Source organism: Peromyscus leucopus, chromosome 7 (assembly GCF_004664715.2).
Source record: "Peromyscus leucopus breed LL Stock chromosome 7, UCI_PerLeu_2.1, whole genome shotgun sequence".
NCBI lineage: Eukaryota > Metazoa > Chordata > Mammalia > Rodentia > Cricetidae > Peromyscus > Peromyscus leucopus.
The window spans coordinates 84225366-84247409 of NC_051069.1; the positions used below are offsets into that span (position 1 = coordinate 84225366).

The window sequence follows — 22044 nt, forward strand, 5'->3', positions numbered from 1 at the left end:
TAAGCAACAGTACATATACCTTCTAGAAGGCAACACCAAGTGGATACTGAATTACTTCAGCACTTCTCAAATAGTTCATATCCATTCCTGAATAGAAAATCAAAGTCTACCCAAGAATTATGCGCAATTTTTAAATCCAACCCTGCATAAACGAAAGCCATCCTTTCTTAGCAATTTGGAAGACACAATTAAGAATTGTGTGACCATCATACCAAAGCTATCATTTATATTGATTATGCAAAGTAACCCCAGAGCAAGGAAGTTTAGTGAGAAAATCTGTAAGGCAGTTTAGCTCAAATTAACAATCTCAGGGAAACGCCAGCCACCATGTCTGGGACCGCCATGGGCAAAGGGAAGCGTCTGCATACGTACCTGCTCCCGAGGGTCTTAGCACCTGGCAGTTGGAAGTCCGGAGAAACAAACGGATTTAAAATTCAGTCTCTCTGAGCTGTGCCTGTCCTTGGATAACCATCTGCAAAAGGCAGTGTTTGAGCAAAGAAAACAAGCAACTCACTCCAGACTGAAATATATGTTCTGCCTACTAGTACAGATTTTAATCGCAAAAGAATTTAGCCTAGGTAGAAAGGCCAACCTGAAACACGGGTGTGGCTTGGAACTATAAAAAAAAAAAAAAAAAAAAAAAAAATCAAGAGGCAACACTGTGGATGACAACACCATGTCTAATCTGTTGTAGCTAGAGTGCTTAAAATATATTGTGAGACTGCACCCAATCTCGGAGAGTGTGTTCACACAGGCTTTGAAATGGGACTGTCCCATGAACTCTTGTATTATTTTTATATACATTCCTTCATCACTTTAATTGTAAATGCCAATTTTTTAATCATGTGAAAAACCATTAAACAATTAGCATTAATTTGTGTTTCCTAGAAAGAACTAAGAAATTGTGTTAAGACAACAATAACAATAATAATAATAATAAAAATCCTAACCCCAGAGTCACTGGACTAATTTCAAACCAACATAAACGTTGCCTTTAAATAGTACCTGGGAACATGATAGCACTTATGCAGTGTTCAGCTAGGAAGAGCCTCCGGGGCTAGAGTCCAAGTGCACTTTTGAACTGGCCCCAGAACAGTTTCCTTATGGACTTTACAATCCACATTTACGGTGTGGTGGCGGCACATTCTGAGGAGGAAGTCTGAAACCTCTTTTATAATGGCTCCATAAAAAAATAGACATTACAAAACAGCTTTACAAAGTGAAAGAAAAAGTAATTTTGAAAGTACAAGCAACCTTAAAACAAAAGTAAGTACTGTACTGCACGCACTTTTAGAATTTCATGGATATAAAAATAAAATAAAATAAAAAATTAAAAAAAAAGAATTTCATGGATATGAATGTGAAATTCTAGACATGCAAACTAACCCGTGCTGACAGACAGCAGGGCAGCCGTTGTCAGAACACAGGGATCGCCTAGGAATCACATGCAAAGGGACACGGGGCGACTTTTAATAGCAATGCAAATACTGTGTGTCTCTGATTGTGGTGATTTTATGGTTGTATACACCTGTCAAAACAGAGCTAACTGCCACTTAACACGGATGCAATCTACTATTCCGGCAGTACGTCTCCATGAAAATAGACACATGCATTCAAACAAAGGGATATTCTTTCCTATAAGGCCACAAGCTGGTTGAATTAGAAGAGTTAGGCAGAATTCCAAGGGACAAATATAAGGAAATATATTCTGTCTGGGTGGCCCAGAACCACTCCAGGATAGCTCTGGGACGTAAGATTAACTTCATCAGTCCATCTCCAACACAGGCTCAGAGTGTTTGGGGTAGGGGCACTGAGGATTTTCTTTGGGAATTCATACGTGAGTGAACATGAGGACATGACTGCTCCAAGTATGGTTGAGGAGAAAGTTTTATTGTAGATATGAGGGAGAGAACAGTCATAGGCACAGGGAAGGGTCCAAACTGAACGGGGCCAGCAGACTGAACCAAGCCATGAGAGGGGAGAGAGGCGGGAGGGCCAGACAGGAAGAGAGGAGGGAAGGGGGGGCCAAGAGAGGATCCGGGAGCCAAGAACACCAAGAGAGAAAGCAAGAGAACCAAGAGGGCACGTAGCCAAAACGGCTGGAGAAAAGAGAAGCTAGGAGAAGCCACTCGGGCTGGAGAGGTCTAGGATAGGGGGTGGGGTATGCCAGCAGGAAGACTCTGTGACAGACACTTGTGAGTAGGGAGTGAGGGAGACTGGCAGCCAGAGTCCCCTTTGATATGTTAAAGAGGCACGTCCGCCATTTGTCCTGAGTCTGAGACCTAAGGATAGATAGGAGGTTGGATGAAGTAAACATTCTTGCACCAAAAATTCTATTTCATGTAACATTTAGAAAAATTAGGTCACGAGTAAGGATAGAAGGCCGGGTTAGAGGACGCGAGTTGTGAAAGACAATATAAACTGTGGTAATTTTATGTAAACCTAACACAAGCTAGACTCATCTGTTCCAGTGGAAAAAAAAAACGCCTCCATCTGAGCAGGCTGTGGGCAAGCAAGCCTGTAGGGCATTTTCTTAAGCAATGATTGATGTGGGAGGGCCCAGCCCATTGTGGGTCCTGAGTTCTATAGGAATGCAGGCTGAGCAAACCAGTAAGCAGCACCCTCTGTGGCCTCTGCTATCAGCTCTGCCTCCAGGTCCCTGTCTGGTTTGAGCTTCTGTCTTGGCTTCCCAATGGACTGTCACTTGGGATATATGAACCTAATAAACGCTTTCCTCCCCAAGTTGCTTTTGGTCACAGTGTTCTATCACAGCAGCAGAAACCCTAACTAAGACAAAAGCTAACTGTTTTTCTAGCTTCAACCTGTCAGAGTAGTTTTCTCTTCTTTCTGATTTACAGTACATAAAAATGTAACTGACAGTAAAGTGTAAAACCCTTGGTGAAGATCCACGGCTTCAGAATGGCCATTACAGAAGCTCACTGGGATATACAGTGTGGGACTGGGCAGGTGTTTCAGTGGCTACCTTAATCCAGCTGTGTGATGTTTTTATTCGTGAGGTCAGCACAATAAAGTGAATTTATCTAATAAGTTAATAAATAGATATAAAATAAAATTGAAAAGATAAAAATTCTGCTATTCTAAAAGACCATTTATAATGTTTGTGATGCCACCACTAGAGCAGGGAATTGTGCTTATGTGTCTGTACTGGTCAAGTCTGATTTCCCCTACCACTATCCCACAAAAACAGAAAACCAAGTATCTGTCCTGGGTGGCTCTTCAAATATTGATCCTGAGTAGTTACTCCTCTTTAAATTTGAAAATATAGAAAATCCTTTAATCCCAGCCCTCGGGAGGCAGAGGCAGGCGGATCTCTGTGAGTTCGAGGCCAGCCTGGTCTACAGAGTGAGTTCCAGGAAAGTCGTAAAGCTACACAGAGAAACCCTATCTCAAAAAACCAAACCAAAGAGAGAGAGAGGGAGGGAGGGAGGGAGAGAGGGAGGGAGAGAAAGAGAGAAAGAGAGAGAAAAAGGAAGGAAGGAAGGAAGGAAGGAAGGAAGGAAGGAAGGAAGGAAGGAAGGAAGGAAGGAAGAAATAGAAAATGATAAAACCTATAAAATAAGCAAACCATTTAGGGGAAAACAGAGTCAACGTTAAGAATGTCTAAAGTAGCAATAACAAGTCGGGCATAGGGCACAAGCCTGTAACCAGCACTTGAGAAGTGGAGACATAAGGACCATGAGTTCAAGGTCATCCTCTACCACACAAGTTTGAGACTAGCCCATGCTACATGATATCCTATCTCAAAAAAACCCCAAAACCTGCTGCTAAAAACTGTATAAAGCAAAATGATGCCAAGTCACTGGTAAGGCCAACTGTATAATGTGGCTTTAACACTTGTGACTATTTGAGGGAACCGTAATTTCAATGATCACAGCATACATTAATTACTAGAGAACAAAAGTTCTGTGTCAAGGGCTGACGTGATAGCTCAGCAGGTAAAGGTGCTTGCCACCAAGCCGGACACTGACAACCTGAGCATAATCCACAGAACCCCCATGGTAGAAGAAGAGAATCAATTCTTGCGAGTTAGTCTCTGACCTCCACACTCATCCCACACATACACAAACACATGTCCAAATGTCTGTTTTCAATCTGAATCAAAATTGTGTATGTAACTCAAATATTTGGAGAAACAAGAACATTTAGAAAATGTGTGATTGCATCCTCAGGACAGGAGCCCCGTCTTTAAATGTTTGTAAACACACACACACACACACACACACACACACACACACACACACACACGGAGAGAGATCTGTTTTCAAAACCTTTGTCAATGTGTCTGTAAGAATATTTTCTATACAGTTTGTGATTATGTGTGCATGTAGTCCAGAAGTTGACATAGCACATCTTTCTCCTCATTCTTTGAAGAGAAGTCTCTCACTGAACCTAGAGCTCCCTTGTCTGCTAGACTAGCTGGCCAGCAGGCTCCTGGGACCTGCCTCTCGGCACCCCTCAGCCCTAGCTCTGTAGACATGCACTGCCCACTTGGCTTTTGATGTGGTCCTTGTGCCTGCACAGGAGACACCCTCGAATGAGCCCATCTCCCCAGTTCTCCATGTCTTAAAAATCGTCTGTTTCTCCAAAACTTCTAAAGCACCACAGTGGTAGCTAAGAACTTGGTACTTGGTGACAGAAGCAGTTTGTGAATTCATCGAGCTCTATATTTACAATTTATGACATTGTCTGAATGGCTTTGTTAATTAGAGTTTCAAAAATGGGAAAAAATTTCAGTGTCCTTGCCCTCAATATATTTAACAGATAATCTAACAGAATATGAATGAACACAATACTCGGTAAAATAATAAATTGGAAACCTCATCTTTAACAACCCTAGTTTTACCCACTTATATTAGACATTTTTAGCAAAGTTCTTTGGACAAAAATGTTCTAAGGAGCCAATGCACATATCTTACAGAACTTGGATATATAGATAACATTATTTAAATTAAAGTTACTTTAATTCAATACTTCATCTCAGTTCAGTCAGTGATTATTAAGTGTCCACTATATCCAATACACTGCAGGGACTTCTCAATGCTGCAGAGACTGGTGGAGGAAGACATCACACAGAACTCGAAATCAGCCTTTGAAAAACTGGCAGATCACAGGAATTCTTCTCATCTTAATTCAGCAATTAGCAAAAAAAATAGATGCCAGATTTTTAACATCTAGAAAAAAAATGTATCCCTTAGAATCAGTAGGTGTCAAACTTGTTGTGAACAGAATACATACGGGTAGCTAGACGGAAGGGCAGAGGTAAGTATCTAAGGAACATGAACAAAGGTGCGTTGGCAGGGGAGCCCACGGTGTGCAACAAACACCTGAAAGCAAATACACCGGCCGTGGGAGGGTGCCTGCTTCAAATCATAACGCTTCTCCTGAACCCAAATTACCAAAGGAACAGGCACAGTGGAAATGGCCTCCCCTCCCTGCACGTAGGTAAGGGATGCTGCAGCTGCCTGACTTTTAAGTCTTGAAACAGACCTCTTAAAACTGTTTGAAGTCTGGCCCAGACGTGATTTTAATCTAGAAAAATATCTAGCTAAGTCACATTTTCTTGTTTGCTTAAGATGTATCTATGTGTACCTTATAGAGAGAGGGTTTTTTGCTGTAAGTGTGCACCTGGTCCACATGCATGCCTGGTGACTGTGCAGGCCCGATGGAGTCAGAGCCCCTGGAACTCGAGTTACAGGTGGTTGTGAGCTGCCATGAGGGTCCCGGGAACTGAACCCAGGTTGTCTGCAAGAGCAACAAGTGCTCTTCACCATGGAGTCATCTCTCTAGCCCACTGTTTTTTTTAAATCAACATGAATGCTCAACGCCCATTGGAAGCAATAATCACTACTGTCTTCCTTGTCAAAAGCAGGTAATGTCAATTTTATATGTCAATATGCAATAAGCAAATATGTCAATATTAGGCAAGAAAATAATACCCTGAAGCTACTACCTCTAACATGATCCCCAGAATCTGTAAATACACACGGGACTTTTGCAGCTGTTGGTGAAGGGCAGGAGCCTGGGGAGAGAGAACTGTGCCCTGGGTTATCTCTACCGGCCCAAGTGTCTCTCAAATCAGAGGAGGAAAGAGATTCTAGTGCCGAGAAGCCTGACCCGTTGTCCCTAACCGTGACTATGGAGGGAAGGAGACCTGAGTGAAGGAGTGTGGGCGGCCACCAACGCAGGGAACGACCCCCACGTTTACATCCAGCAGGAAGGGGAGCCTCAGGGAAGCGACTTCCGCCAACATGAGCCCTGAAACGATCTTTCTATAGACCCCATAGAAAGGAATACAGCTCTGCCCGATACCTTAACTTGGCCTGGTGGCACCTAAGCCAAACTCCTGACCTATAGTACAGGAAGGTAATAAATCTGTGCCGGTTACCCTGCTACAGTTATAGCAATGGGAGCAACTGAGAGAGTTAATACAGACTCAGGCAGTTTTATTCCAGAGTCAGCTAATTTTATCACCTTGGCCTTGGACTGGTCACAAGAAAGAACAGCTATTACTTGGAGGACTGGGAGGAGAGAGCAGAACAAGATGTCTTGGGAGAGGACCAACGTTGTCTTTACAGTTCTCCTTATATAGATTTTCACTCCATCACATTACATAAAACACTGGAGTACCGGCTTCGGGCCAGAGTGACGGACAAGGACCTGGGACCAATCCTCAGGGTGAAAAGAACAACAGCAACAACAAAAACTCAGAAGTTAGGCAAGGATTTGGTTTAGCATCTTAAAATGGGAAATAGTACAAAAATGTAAATAATCAGGAGTCTGCCAATAATGCCAAGCAAAGGCCTTTAATCCCAGCACTCAAGAGGCAGAGACGGGTGGATCTCTGTGAGTTCAAGGCCAGCCTGGTCTACAGAGCGAGATCCAGGACAGGCACCAAAACTACTCAGAGAAACCCTGTCTGGGGGGAAAAGAAATGTGCACTACCATGACTTAACTAAGGCCTTTGTCTTATCTTTTTATTTTTTGGAGGGGCGGGGGGCTCTCACTTTGTAGATGAGGCCAGCCTCAAACTCACAGAGATCCACTTGCCTCTGCCTCCCAAGTGCTGGGATAAAAGGCGTGCGCCACTGTCTTATCTTTCTTAACAGATAAGGCCCAGAGATCATTCCTGCTACCCTGCCTTTAGCTATCATTCTCATTACAGTCCTAAGAGCAGACCCAGGGGTGATATAAAATCAGATTCCTAGACCCCAAAGATTCTCCTTCAGAAGTTTTAGGACAGGATCGAGGAATCTGCACAGGTACAAAATTTGGAAATTCTGAATTTTGTCCTCTAATAAATGGCTGGAAATGCTGAGGCACCCTTATATTCTCCCCTAATCACCGGAGACCTTGGCTCCTCTGAGCAAGACTCAAAAAGCCACTCTGGTCAGAGATCACCCTGGAAGCTAGCCCCTCTAAGAGCAAACTAATTGGTTAACTGCGCAGTTTTGACAGGAGCAGATCAGATTCTGCTCTGACCATGTAATGTGCTTTGGGCAATTCACATTATGTTCTGTGCCTTCGTTTTCTCATTTGCATAAGGGAAGTGAAAACCTACCAACCAACGGTGTTGCCATGGCAGCTAAATTTAGCACAGTCCTTGAAGCATCTGAATACTACGATTACCAGCACGCTGCACTTCTACATTTAGATGAAATCTGAGCAAAATAAGCATTTTGAAAGCTTTAATGTTTTTACTCTCCTAACAGAATCTAGGAAGATGAGATATTTAGTGGAAACAAATATTAGCTTCCATCCTGAACAACATGGGAATCAAAGTGTTTTCTGAGGCATGTTTGAAAAGGAAAAGTGAGCCATCCTCTTTGAGGATGTATATATATATCTCGAGAGGGAAGGTGTAATTTTATTCCAAAACTCTAAAATTGTTGGCTGCAACAAAAAGATATTTTTCCTTATTCACAAGTATCTAGGAAATTGGCCTTTTATTTTTGACCTTTGGATCTTAAGTGCCAAGCTCGTGGATCGCAGAGAGGCTCCCACGGCAGGTTAATGTATTAGCTAAGTGGGTGGGCCTCCATTCTGACAGGAAGACGGTTGAAAGTGAACCGAACGACTTACTCACAGTTACAAAGCAGGTTGAATAATCTCAACCACCAGGTGCATCTGCGACACACGTCTATCAAGCCATTAAATGTACCCAGTCATTAACACTAAGATAAACAGGCATGAGAGCAAACAGTACAGCAGAGCCGGGACACGTGACAGCATTGCTATTAGATGACATGGGGCGGAGCGAGGTCACAACTAGAAAAAACGAAACTGACGGTATCAATAACTGACGAATCTGTGGTGAAGGGCGAAGTTGGGGTGATGTAATAGATGCTGGGTCCAAAGCAGCTCCCCAGTGGCAGTGCTGGTGACAACGTTCTATGCAAAGTTCTGGCCGGATAAAATAGAAGGTTTGTAATTGGGTAAACTGAGGCCTAAAGTCAGGTTTCCGTTAACCAGGAACCTCCCTTAATCCACCCCCAAAGGTCAACTACTTTGGACAAGGACATTCAGTCCTGGATCAATCTAAACCGCCTGTATCAGCTCAAAGACCCTCCGCCATGCTCGGCCGTCATATAAAATTGTCTTGCTTTCCCAGCATTTTGCTTCCCTCTGCCCCTGGGAAACAGCCTCGGCAGTTTGATCCCCAAAGAACCTTTCTTCCTACCCATGGAGGGGTCTGGTCCAGTGGTTTTACTGTGCCCTCAATTATAATAGACAGTTCCTCCCCCATCACCTCTATCATTTAGCATCCTCTCCTTATTTACATTCACTGCTGTGCTGGGTAATTTTATATCAACTTGACATGAGCTAAGTCATCTGAGAGAAGGGAACCTCAACTAAGAAAATGCCTCCATAAGATTGGGCTATAGGCAAACCTCTAGGGCAGTGGCTCTCAACCAGTGGGTCGAGACCCCTTTGGGGATCAAATGACCCTTTCACAGGAGTCGCCTAAGACCATCAGAAAACACAGATATTCACATTACAATTCATAACAGTAGCAAAATGACAGTTATGAAGTAGCAATGAAAATAATTTTGTGGTTGGGAGGGTCACCATAACATGAGGGACTACACTAAAGGGTCACAGTATTAGGAAGGTGGAGAAACACTGCTCTAGGGCATTTTCTTAATTAGTGACTGATGGATCCAGCCTCTTGTGGGTAATGCTATCTCTGGGCTGGTGGTCTTTCGTTCTATAAGAAAGCAGGCTGAGCAAGCCATGAGGATCAAGCCAGTAAGCAACACCCTTCCATGGCCTTTACATCAGCTCCTGCCTCCAGGTTCCTGCCCTGCTTGAGTTCCTGTCCTGACTTCCTTCAATGATGAACAGTGACATGGGAACATAAGCCAAATAAACCCTTTCCTCCCCAAGTTGTTTTGGTCATGGTGTCGCATCACATAAATAGTAACACTAACTAACACAACTACTACATCAAATTTTTCTCTCCTTTATTCTTGACAGAAAAGATAAGAAGCTTGAGTTGATGGAACTGTCAGGGGTTTGTCGGTTGAGCCAGGGTCTCACTGTGCAGCCCCAGCTGACCTGGAGCCCCTATGCAACCATCAGTGTTGATCTCTCTTTCACCCTCCTCAGAGCTAGATTACAGGCGCCTGCTACCATGCCCGGCTCAGTAGAACATTTCTATAAAAAGGTTTCATGAAAGCACTGAAGAGAATTAGTTTAGAGCATTCATGTTAAAAAATATACTATGAGCTTAGCTCAGTGTTAGACTTATTTTTGGATTGGCAGTCAACAGACTTGCACCATCTTAGATTGCATACGTATGGATCTATAATAGCTACTTTTCTCATTTCAAACAAAAGTAACAAACAGGGAGGGATTATTTTGGCCCAGTGTGAGGGTACATTCCATCATGACAGGGACAGTATGGTGGCAGGAACATAAGGTGACTGATCACATTGTGTGTGCAGACAGGAATCAGAGAAAGATAAATGTTTGTGCTCAGCTCACTTTCTCCATTTTTATTTGCTCCCGAACCTCACCCTCTGGGGTGATGTCACCCAGACAGATCTCCCTAAGTTGTCGAATTACATGAATTAGCATCAACACTGAGAGCCTGACACATAAAGATACCAAATACAAAGCTATGCAGTTAACTGACTAGCTTGATCATCGGGGCCATCACCTGAAAGACTATAATATGAAAAAAAGGAAACTTGATTGTTATTCCTTGGAAGATGTAGCTGTGTCTGGAAATGAAAATCAAATTGCTAAATCAACCACAGACACATTGGAAACTCTATTAGTTGATGGTAAAACTCACTTATAATTGACTAGCAGGTTATTATCAGAAAGTATTTCAGTTCACTTTTCCATCCTTTCAGGAGACTTGTGGCCAGAGTTGCTATTTCACAGGCTGACATGATGTAGTAGTGGCCCAGGCAAAGCTGGCCAGCTTCTCCTCTGTTAGCAGTCAACAGGTGTGCAGCTGACTGGAGGGGCTGGCTGCCTACAGCATGACACAGGGAGATGCTATCCCAAGGCCAGGTAAGATAAGGATTTTCCTTATCCATCAATTCTTGTTTTAGATTAACTTCCAGAGCCTGGGGGAGAGAAACCTCAGATCCACTACTGTCAGGCTGTGTATCTCGGGCCAAATATCTCAACCTCTCAGAGCCTCAGATCGCTCCCCCTTCACAAGGCATTGGTTCAGAGTTCTAGAATTAACCTAAGTTGGCGGCTCTCCTCCACAGTGCTGGGGAATGAATGTGTCTAAGAGTTAATCACCTGCCTTCGTGACTTGACACATGCAAAACATTGTCTGTTACACTCCAAATAGGAGAAAATTCACCTTGGCATTGACACTGGATTCTCCAATGACTGTCTCAAAGATAAATTCTGTGACATACTCTGGTCCTCTTCCAACAGAGTCAAGGCCTTGCTAGGAAAATACACCTAGAGTTCAATTTCTGCTCATCTTTCAAAAGCAATTGAAGTTTTCAAAGGCCTGAGAATTGTCTATAAACCTTATTTTACTGATTGCCGATTCTGATTATGCATTGCTAAATTCTACGTGAGTTTCTCTAATACTAAAAACCAACGTCATCACAGTTTGTTTCATTAAAAAAAAGAACACACATTCTTTATTACAGATCAGAAAAATCCCAACAGAGGAGCATCCTGCAACTTCAGCATTCTTCCTCCAAATTCTCAAGATCATCAAAACACAAGGGGACTATGAGAACTGAGACAACCAAAGACAGCCTAGGGTGCAGAGTTACATGTGGAATGGGATCCTGGAACAAAAGGCCATAGGTAAAACAAGGGAGTAATAAGTACCCTGTGCATTCTAGTAACAATATGAGCTCATTCATCATAACTAATAGAGCAGGCAGTATCAGACGTTAATAATAGGGCAATGTGCCAGTGAGGGGACACAAGGAATACTCTGAACATTTATCTAAAAGATAAAGTCTATTAATAATTATTTAATGTCACTACAGTGAGATACCATCTCACAGCTGCCATAGTGGTCATAATTAAGGAGACAGATAACAAACACTGGTGAGTATGTACTATGTGGAGAAATACAAACCTTCTCACACTGCTGCTAGATACAGCACCTTCGGAAGTTTGGCAGTTCCTTGAAATACAATTACCATGTGACTCGGCATTTCCACTTCTGGATACTATAAGTACCCACAAGAAACAAAAGCAGAGTCTGAAGAGATAACTTAGTGGGTAAGAGCAATGGCTGCTTTTCCAGAGGACCCAGTGTCATATCCCAGTATTCACGTGGTGGCTCACAACTGTCCCTAACACCCGCTCCAGGGGGTCCAACACTCTTCTGACCTCCTTGGGTCATCACAGACAGACATGTGTGCAGACAAAACACCCACATGTATAAATTTTTAAATTAAGAAATGAAAACAGCCAGGTAGTGTTGGCACGCACGCCTTTGATCCCAGCACCTGGAAGGCAGAGGCAGGAGGATCTCTGTGAGTTCAAAGCCAGCCTGGTCTACAGAGCAAGTTGTAGGACAGGCTCCAAAAACGACACAGAGAAACCCTGTCTCAAAAAACCAAAAAAAAAAAAAAAAAAATGAAATGAAAACAAAGCCAGGCAGTGGTAATGCATGAACTGAGATTAAGAACTCCTTAATCCCAGCACTTGGTAGGAAGAGATCTCTGTTGAGTTCGAGGCCAGCCTGGTCTACAGAGCAAGTTCCAGGACAGCCAGGGCTACATAGAGAAACTCTGTCTCAAAAAAAAAAAGAAAGAAGGAAGGAATGAAGGAAGGGAGGGAGGGAGGGAGGGAGGGAGGGAGGGAGGAAGGAAGGAAGGAAGGAAGGAAGGAAGGAAGGAAGGAAGGAAGGAAGGAAGGAAGGAAGGAAGGAAGCCTCAAAACATTCCTAAATGTTCCTACCAGCATCGATCACTAGGATTGTGCAGCTCAAGCTCTGCCCCACTCTGGGTTCCTCCATACTGCACAAGGCAGAAGGTCCTCTGCCTCCACTGAACACAGGCACGGAGAAAGAATGACTTCACAGCTTGTTAATGCACACTACCTGTTCTGCGTGAACCAGGAGGCATGGACGGATGACTTATTTATGCAAGTGAAAAGGTTAACACCTACAGACTTATCAAAGCCGACCGGGCATACACAGGCACAAGGGCATATTAAAATCATATCTAGAGACTGAAGAGATGACTGAGCAGCTTAGAGCACTAACCCTTGCAAAGACAGGGGGGTTCTATTCCCAGTTCCCACATGGTAACTCACAACTATCTGAAACTCCAGTTCCAGGGGATCCCATGTCCTGTTCTTACCTCCACAGGCAGCAGGCATGTATGTGGTGTACATAGATACATGCCAGCAAAATATTCATACACATAAAATGAAACAAATAAATCTTAAAAAATAAACGTGCTTTTTTTTAAAAAAAAGTGTGTGTGTGTGAGAGAGAGAGAAAGAAAGAAGGAAGGAAGGAAGGAAGGAAGGAAGGAAGGAAGGAAGGAAGGAAGGAAGGAAGGAAAGAAAGAAAGAAAGAAAGAAAGAAAGAAAGAAAGAAAGAAAGAAAGAAAGAAAGAAAGAAAGAAAGAAAGAAAGAAAGAAAGAAAGACAGACAGATACCAGGTTCATGTGCTTAATGACCACACCAGATCAATGAAGGGAGCAACGTTCTCACCTGGACCCCACAAGAGCACCTCACACTGCAATGGCTGTACCCACACCAACCTGTCATCTCCGCTATTCTGGGACACTGGGGATATCACAAGGCAGAGAACTCCTGAATGTCCCCAGGGCTTGAGCTCAGAATGGTGCTCTCTAGAAATGCCATCTATCCAGACAGCCATCCCTTTGTCTACTGGCTCTCTGGATTCAGTCCTTCATCTCTGCCTCTGCCTCCAGTAGTCCTCTTTGAACTCTGTGTTCATTAATCTGTATGTACGTGCCTCAAGTAGAATGCATGGCCTGGGTTCTTTCAGTGATTCAGATTGGAATAAAAGAACCTGTGTTTTCCAATGGCCAGCTACCAGAAGGAAATCAGGACTACTTGGTAAATTGTAGCCAATGAAACTGAACTAGGTTGTGAATTTATTATTCAATCAATTCTGACATTGTAGAAAGATGCACAAAGTGTCTGTGCTTCAAAAATGGCATGCTCATGACAACAGCCTACATGAGGAACCTCCAAACAGATCGAACAAATGGATTTTTTAACGTGGTGCAGCCATACAATGGAAGGTTACAGCCATAAGGTAAGTGTTAATATATACTACAACATGGATGAATCTGGAAAACATTACGCTATGATAAGCCAAAGGGGTCTCGTGCTCTGTGATGGGCATGGCAATACACACCTACAGCTGCACAGAAACGGAGGCAGGAGAATTAGAAACTGACCATCCTGACAGGAATGAAGATATTCTAAGACTAACTCTGTCTCTCCCTTTGGCTATCAGACTAACGTTAATACAATGGACCCCAAGATTTTGGAATTCCTCCAGAAGTCTCCTACTGAGAGCCTGGTGCTAGCCAGAACCCTGGAGGAAAAGGCTGGAGACTGGTGCTAGCCACAGTCCTAGAACAGACGTCACACAATTCTGATGACTTAGCAGACCACCTTGCAGGGGACACAAGAAGAAGACAATGAAAATGGGGGTTACATTGACTGGGACTTCTTAGGGATGCGTACTTGTCCTCTATGTAAACCTCAATCTCCTGCCAGGACCTCAAAGTTGGACATGGGGATCACTAAACCTCTTTGTTCCTCTTCCCAGTATAACCACATGGAACAGATCTTATTTTGCTGCCTTTACTTATTATTTGACTTTTTTTTCTTTTTCTTAAATAGGACTATTAAAAATGTATGGCCTGGTCTAGTTTGTTGGGGCTGCCTGGGCTCAGAGTCTGACTTTAATGATTCTGGTAACAAGAAATTCAAGGTCATCCTCAGCAACATAGAGTTTGAAGCCAGCCTGGGATATCTGAGACCATCTCAAATAAATAAATACATAAGATCCTAGAGAAAAGTATAAGGAAAGTCTCTACACATGGGGACAGAGCGGTGGTGGAGATGGGGGACATAGTTTGAGAAGAGGAAGGGATCCTAGTAAGTACAAGGCAAAGAAAAGATTTTAAAATTGACCATCTACTTTAACTTTTCTGGTTTTTTGTTTGTTGAGACAAGGTCTTTCTATATAGCCTTACCTGGCCTGGAACTCAGTATGTAGACCAGGCTGGCCCCAAACTCAGAGACTATGTAAGGTAAAGACTTTGACAGTGAGCAGTTAATATGGAACCTCTAATGTCCCTGGAAAGCCCTGCTTCCTGGTTTTGTGAGACTCTACTTCAGTGCCTCAGTCCATAACAGAGTGGAGAGAACCTGTGCATTAGCGAGCTTTCAGTGTGTCTCGATGTCCTCATTAGATTAAATGAACATGAATCCGGCCAAAGCCCCCTTCACATCTGCACAGGCTATGAAGCCATATACAGGACATCTTCACTGATACTTAACAAATATCCACTTGCAAAAATGGGTATCTTATATGTTTCCTTTGAATACTGCTTCTAATGCAGTCATTCCCTCTTAATTACTAGAAAGTTAGGCCAGTGGGTAAATATGTTTGCTGCTAAGCCTGACAGCCAGAGTTCGAGCCCCAGGACCTACAAGGTAGGAGAAAAAAATAACTGTGTTGTCATCTAACGCCAATATGTATAGGATGCTGGTGTGCACACACACACACACACACACACACACACACACACACACACACACGGGAAATGTAATACAAAATAACTAAAAAGAAAAATCATACTATTTTCCATTTCCATTCTCCATTTTTAAAACATTCTAACCACATTGGCAATATTAGCCTTATAAAATTATTTCAACTAAGACTGTCTCCTATAGCACAATACATTTATTTACACAGGAAGGTACAGAAAAAAGAAACTCTTGGTCCTCCACTCACTTACAGCAGGAAAATGAACTGCAGCCAACTAGTGTATTAACATTTCTTTAAGCATTTCTAAGCTACTCTCCCAGTCACTTTCAATATGGTTTCTCTCAACACAATAATAACATATTTAAATCAAGTATTTCATTTATTTTAAAGGTGAAATCAGTTTCACATGCAAGCATGATCTCCTACATGTCAACCACTGTTACTACATATTAGTTTATTCATATCTGGAGTTGGTTTAGAATAAATAAAAACTGCAGTAAAGGTATTGTGAATTCAAGTTATTCGGCTCACTCTAGGGAAATGTTAAAGTAGCCCTCAGGACTTTTTGTTCATAAAGCCCAGATGTGGGCTTAATAGTCTTAATTGTTCCCTTCAACATGGAAGATATGTTCCAAGGCACAACAGACTCCAGAAACCGTGAGCAGCACTGAACCACCAAATCTATATTACGATTTTCCTATAGAACTTTTGCTGAACGTTTAATTTATAAAGTCGGCACAATGTGGTGGTTTGAATATGAACGGCTCCCATAGGCTCACATTCTTGAATCCTTGGTCACCAGGGAGAGGTACTATTTGAGAAAGAGTAGGAGGTGTGGCCTTGTGGGAGGAAGTGTGTCACTGGGGATGGCCTTGGAGATTTCAAAAGCACATGCCAAGCCCAATCACCCCCTCCCCTGCCTACAGATCAGGATGTAGGACTCTCAGCTGTCTCTCCAGCACGTCTGCCTGCACGCTGCCATGCTCCCTGCCACGATGACAATGGACTGAACCTCTGAAACTGTAAGCCACCATGTCAATTAAATGTTCTCCTTTATAAGAGTTGCCCTGATCAGTGTCTCTTCACAGCAAGAGAACAGAGACTATGACTAAGACACGCAATAAGAAATTAACAACAATGACCAACAAAGTCAAGCAAACATACTGTAATAAAAGTCGTATCAGTGTTCTTAGTCATGGTGGCACACACCTATAATCCTAACACTGGGGAGATGGAGGAAAGGAACCTCAGAAGCTCAAGTTCAACCTTGACGCCTATATAGTAAGTTCAAGGAGAGCCTGAGCTATGGGAAACTCTCTACCAATGTGTCTCACTTCACACCTCATTGCCTGGCTTCTCATAAACCGATGAATGGGAGAAAAAGTGAATTAATGAGCAGCTAAATATACACCGCCCCTATTCCCACCCTGTTCACATGCTGTGGTGGTTTGATTAGGAACGACCCCCATAGGCTCATATACTTGAATGCGTGGTCCTTAGGGAGAGGGGCTACTTGACAGGGATTAGGAGGACGTGACCTTGTTGGAGGAAGTGTGTCACTAGGGTGGGTTTGGGGTTTCAATGCCCAAGCCAGGTCTCTCCCTGCAGCCTGCTGATCCAGATGGAGAGCTCTCAGCTACCTTTCCAGCACCGTGTCCGCCTGCGTGCCACCATGCTCCCCGCCATGACGATAATGGACTGAACTTCTGAAACTGCAAGCCAGCCCCAATTAAATGTTCTCCTTTATAAGAGCTGGCATGGTTATGGTGTCTCTTCACAGCAATAGAACACTGACTAAGACACATGCTTAATACTTTATTACATCTTCCATATAAGGACAAGTTCTTTAGCATTTATTTTTGTACTATAGTTGTTTTCCCTTATTTGTGATTTTGCTTTCTATGATTTTGGTTATCCATGCCAACTGTGATCCAAAAATAGGAAATGGAAAATTGCAGAAATAAGTCATAAATTTTCAACTGAATACCATTCAGGGGATAACTTGAAGATAGTACTGAAATACTACAGCAATCGCTCTAACAGCCAAGGTGATAACTCAGTGTCAAAGGTTGGGTAGTATATAGAGCAGGGGTGTTCTGGACAAAAGACTCACATGGTAAGGTGGAACTCAAACACACACAATTTCATGCTGATACTACAATAGTTTCTTGGGTATCAGTAGAGGTCAGCAGTAGCCTAAGGCTGCATCATACCGCTGAGGCCATTCACCTCGCTTAGGCTCATCAGGGAGGTACTCTACTCAACTTCCATTACCAAAAAGAATAAGCTCAATAGTTATTACATTTTAATAGAGTTTATTAGTATGCATGTGATGTGTGATGTATGTGGAAGTGTGGGTGTGATAAGTATGTGTGGAGATCAGGGGACAACTTTCAGGAGTTGGTTCTCTCCTTCCAATGTGGGTTCTGAGGACCAAACCCAGGTCATCAGACTTGTACAGCAAATACTTTTACCCACTCAGCCATCTTGCCAGTCCTACAATAAAATATATTTTGAGAGACAGAAAACACACGAACACTGATTTATTTATGTGTCTTTTGGAATAATAGCTAGTTGTTCTCTTACTAGCTTACATATTTTTAAATTCTTAGAAACATCTAGTAATGAATTAATTTGTATGAGCCCTTAAGTCACTTTCTATACACATTAAAATCAGAAGCAGAAAAAAAAAGCAGCATTTTAGGAGCTATTTCAAATGGTATTATCCACATATGAGTTTAAGAACTAGGGTACTTCCTACTAACTATAAGAGCAGGAGGAACCTCTAGTCTGGTAAGCCTACGATAAGCCTATGACTAAGTTACAGAATAGTCCTATGACTCAATACAAGCCACAGAACAATGTCTGAATCTACAACCTTGCACTTCCAACAGTCTCTGCACTAGAGAGGTCTTGCCATGGACAGAGCCTATCCTTCTCTGTCCTACCATTGATCTGAGGTTCAGCTGGCCCTTTGGAAATCTCTCCTCATTACTACTCCCTGGTATGATTTAAATATGGTTTAAGTGTATTGCCCAAAAGGTCATGGGCTGGAGCTTGTTCTCCAATGAGGCTATATTGTGGTTAGAGCATTTAACAGATGGTGCTTAGTTCAAGATAATAAAGGTATTTGGGCACTGCTCCAAGAATAGGATAAATGCCAGTCTCATAGTCAATCGGTTCTCTCAAGTAGGTTGGTACAAAGAGAGACACTCCCCCATGAGGTCCTTTAGCACATAACCAATTCTTGGGTATTTTTACAGAGTCAAAGAGACTGTCCCCAGAGGCTGCCTAATCTTCAACATTCAGCCTATAAAAATGAGAGGCCAGGCCCTGGTGATGGCTGAGTGGGTAAGAACACTGACTGCTCTCCCACGGGACCAGAGTTCAACTCTCAGCACCCACATGGCACCTCACAACTGTGACTCCAGTTCCAGGGGACCTGACACCCTCATACAGACATGCAGGCAAAACACCAGTGTACATGAAATATAAATAATTTTTTTAAAAAAATGTGAGGCAAATAAACTACCTTTCCTTATCAAATACTCAGATTTGGGCAACAGAAAACAAATTAATACATTCTCCCTGCCAACTACTCACAAGATGATGAGCACCTTCCTGTCCTTCAATGCCGACATTAAATGCCCTCTCCTCACTGAGGATATAGCTCAGTGGTAGAGAACAATTGCCTAGCATGCAATAACCTGGGTTCAATTCATGGTACTACAATATTAAATATCCCTTCCTCTACTGTTTCCTTTATGTAAACGGGTGTCAGAAGAGAATAAGGACTCCCACAAGAACTGTGACAGAAGCCATCCTGTTTGCAGGCTGGAAAAGAATCCCCTGCATCCTTTCCACGTCCTAAGAACTCAAGTGGGGCTGAATTTTAAAGGAATGAACTCATGAACGTGGCTGTTGACAAAAACCCACAGCTCTCCTCCGAAAGGAAGTAAGGGATAGCTAATGCTGGAGCCATTTTGAGTGACCATGTCCCAGGAACACAGATTTAGGTTGCCCCCAAATTCCACGTTCCAGTGTGGAAGCAGTTTCCCCAAGTTTTTATCGTTTTACAGAAGAGAGAAAGTCATCGATCAAGGCAAGCTGAAGACGCTTGGCAGGTGAATCAGAGAGGCGGGTACAGGATGAGGGTGCTTTCCCCTAGGCTCAGACGCTATCTGACAGCATTCTTAGCTTTGGGATTAGTAGAAGTCAGAAGCCTGCTAAGTCAATAGACTAAAAGGTGGTTTGTTTGTTTGTTTGTTTTTTTGGTGGGGGGGGTGTTGTTTGTTTGTTTGTTTTTCCCCTATTGTCACAAGTTCCAACACAGGGAGACAAACAAGTAACGTTGCTCGGGAGGGCCAGAATTTAGCCCAGGATAAGGTAACTAGCCCTTGGGCCTGCAACATTCCGATCTCTCCTCTCCTCCGAAGTACCGAGATTCTAATCAGCCAGCCGGTTACTGCGGACACAGGCTCCTTTCAGGACTTTTCCTTCACATTCAGGTGCAGCTTCTCTTGGTTGACGTGGAAAAGGAGAACTGAAGAATAGATAAGATTCTGTCTAAAACGGCATTATTCACTGCTTTTACCCAGGTCTGCAGTGCAAAGGAATGACTATGGCCAACGGATATAAAAAAAAAATGTACAGTTTATGGAGAAAAAGAGCCCAAAAAATTATACCCAAGGCATGTGCTAAAAACACAGCGGTGAACATAAAGAGAAACCTTCTCTCCACACTGGGAAGAGAGGCAAAGCCTCATAGATCAAAGACTCCAACTTCAGGAACACAAATTCACTTGAAAAGAGAGAGCTGCTGCAACCCAGGGGCCGGGGAGTCAGGCTCCATTCTGACTCAGCTCCAGAGTCCTGGAGTCCGGCCCCATGGTTCCAGAGCTACCAAGGCTCCCCAAGGTGTGGCAGGCCTGTAGTCTCTACAAGGAAGCCCTGAGAGGCCACTGTGAGAAACGGTGACGATGAGTCCCAAGTTGCCATGAAGACCCCAGGTTGTTGGAAAGAGGCTCCCACCATGGGACAGCTGCCAACAGCTGGACATAAACAAGGTGAGTTTCCCTGACCAGCAGCCTCGGCATAATCTGGGAACTAGTTAAAATGTAAATTCTCCGGTTGGTTATGGTCAAGATACATTGTCTACAAGCATGAAATGTCAAAGATAAATAAAAAAAAAAAAATTTAATTCAGAAACTCCAGAGTTAAGACACAGAAATGGTTTTTGTTTTTAACACACTCTCTAGCTGATGCTTATGTGCGCCAGGCTCGGCCCTCTTTAGTAAACCTTTTTTCTTTTTTGGTTTTTCAAGACAGAGTTTCTCTGTGTAGTTTTTTGGTGCCTGTCCTGGAACTCACTCTGTAGACCAGGCTGGCTTCGAACTCACAGAGATCCACCTGGCTCTGCCTCCCGAGTGCTGGGATTAAAGGCATGTGCAACTGCTGCCCGGCCCCTCTTTAGTAAATCTTAATCTTGTTAGTACATGAATTTAAACTTGGATTCAGGCTGGAAAAATGGCTCGGCAGTAAAACTCACCCACTGCTTTCCCAGAGGACCCAAGTTTGGTTCCCAGCACCCACATAAGCTGGCTCACTAACTATAACTCCAGCTCCCAAGAATCCAACACCCACTTCTGGTCTCTGAGGCGTGTATACACACACACACACACACACACACACACACACACACACACACAGAAATGAAAACTAATAAATCTTTAAAGAAATGTTTAAAAACTAGACTCTGTAGGATGCTCAAAGACCATTTTATTAATAGTCTGAGAGAAAAACAACAGGGCAGGCAAGCTGTAAATCCTGGCCACTGCCTGGAGGAGGGAAGTGGAAAAGAGAAAGAGAGAACGCATGTCCGTTAGTTAGCAGCCCCGTCCGTCACTAAAGGAGAGTGGTGCCGGAGGAACGCGCTGAAGCTCTGGCCGGCACATGACAGAACAAGGCAGGAAAGAGGGGAACGAGGATGCAGAAAAGCAGAGAAGGGGCTGGTCACCTGAAACTTCCCCTTCCCCTCCTATTTAAAACTTTATCACCTCAATATAGTCTGCTAATTAATACGTAAGCTGCATTGCGACCCATAAAGTATGGTTTCAACATGCAGACAGACGTAACTGAGACACCGGGCAGTGGATCTGGACCTGACTACACGGAAGGGCGGGGTTTCTGGAAAGGAAAAGTGTGTTACCTCATTAAGGGCGTACTTACTCCTCTCCTCCGCTCAGAGGACATTAGCAGGGTGATTGACAGGCCCTGATGGATTAACTCTGCTGGCCTGGAATTTAATATGTCAATGGGGTTGTCCTCAAACTCAGACTCATCTTGACTCTGCACCCCGACATTAAAAGATTAACTCTTAAGAGAAGAGATAACAGTATTTGATGTTTAATTTTTGGAGCAGATCAGAATGTCATGTCTCCACTCAGAACCCGAAGTGGATTCCTTTAGAAAGGGATCCATTCTCAATGGCCTCTAAGGCTCTTGGAACAACTTCTCTTCTGAGTGGATACCCTAAAACCATTAGGAGATGTGCTAAAATTAGAAAATAAATATAACCCATTTTTACCATGAAAATGCAGAGATCTAGTTCCCAAGTTGTTCATCATCAGGTCTCAAACCTGGGACAAATGACTGAGGTGCCTATTTAGCATATCAAAGTGGACCTGGCTGCCAGGTTCTCCTAGCATCCCTCAGTCCCTGCCCCCTACCCTAAACTTCACCAGCCCACATATTGGGTTGGGCTTCCCTCCCTGCCCTTGGCTATATAATCCACATATGTTGGCTACCTGCCCCTTTGG

At 43.3% G+C, this 22044-nt stretch overlaps 1 protein-coding gene across 2 annotated transcripts in view; it reads right to left on the minus strand.

Annotated features, from left to right (window-relative positions):
• Nucleotides 1-22044, minus strand: part of Pls1 (plastin 1) — a 99595-nt gene that overhangs the window by 66650 nt on the left and 10901 nt on the right. The window contains exon 1 of one of the 2 annotated variants that reach the window (XM_037207848.1): nt 373-510. The exons of the other annotated variant lie outside the window; for it this stretch is intronic. The gene's annotated coding sequence lies outside the window, so the exon portion shown is untranslated. Of the gene's footprint in view, nt 1-372; nt 511-22044 lie in introns of those variants that run through there. 2 annotated transcript variants of the gene reach the window in all.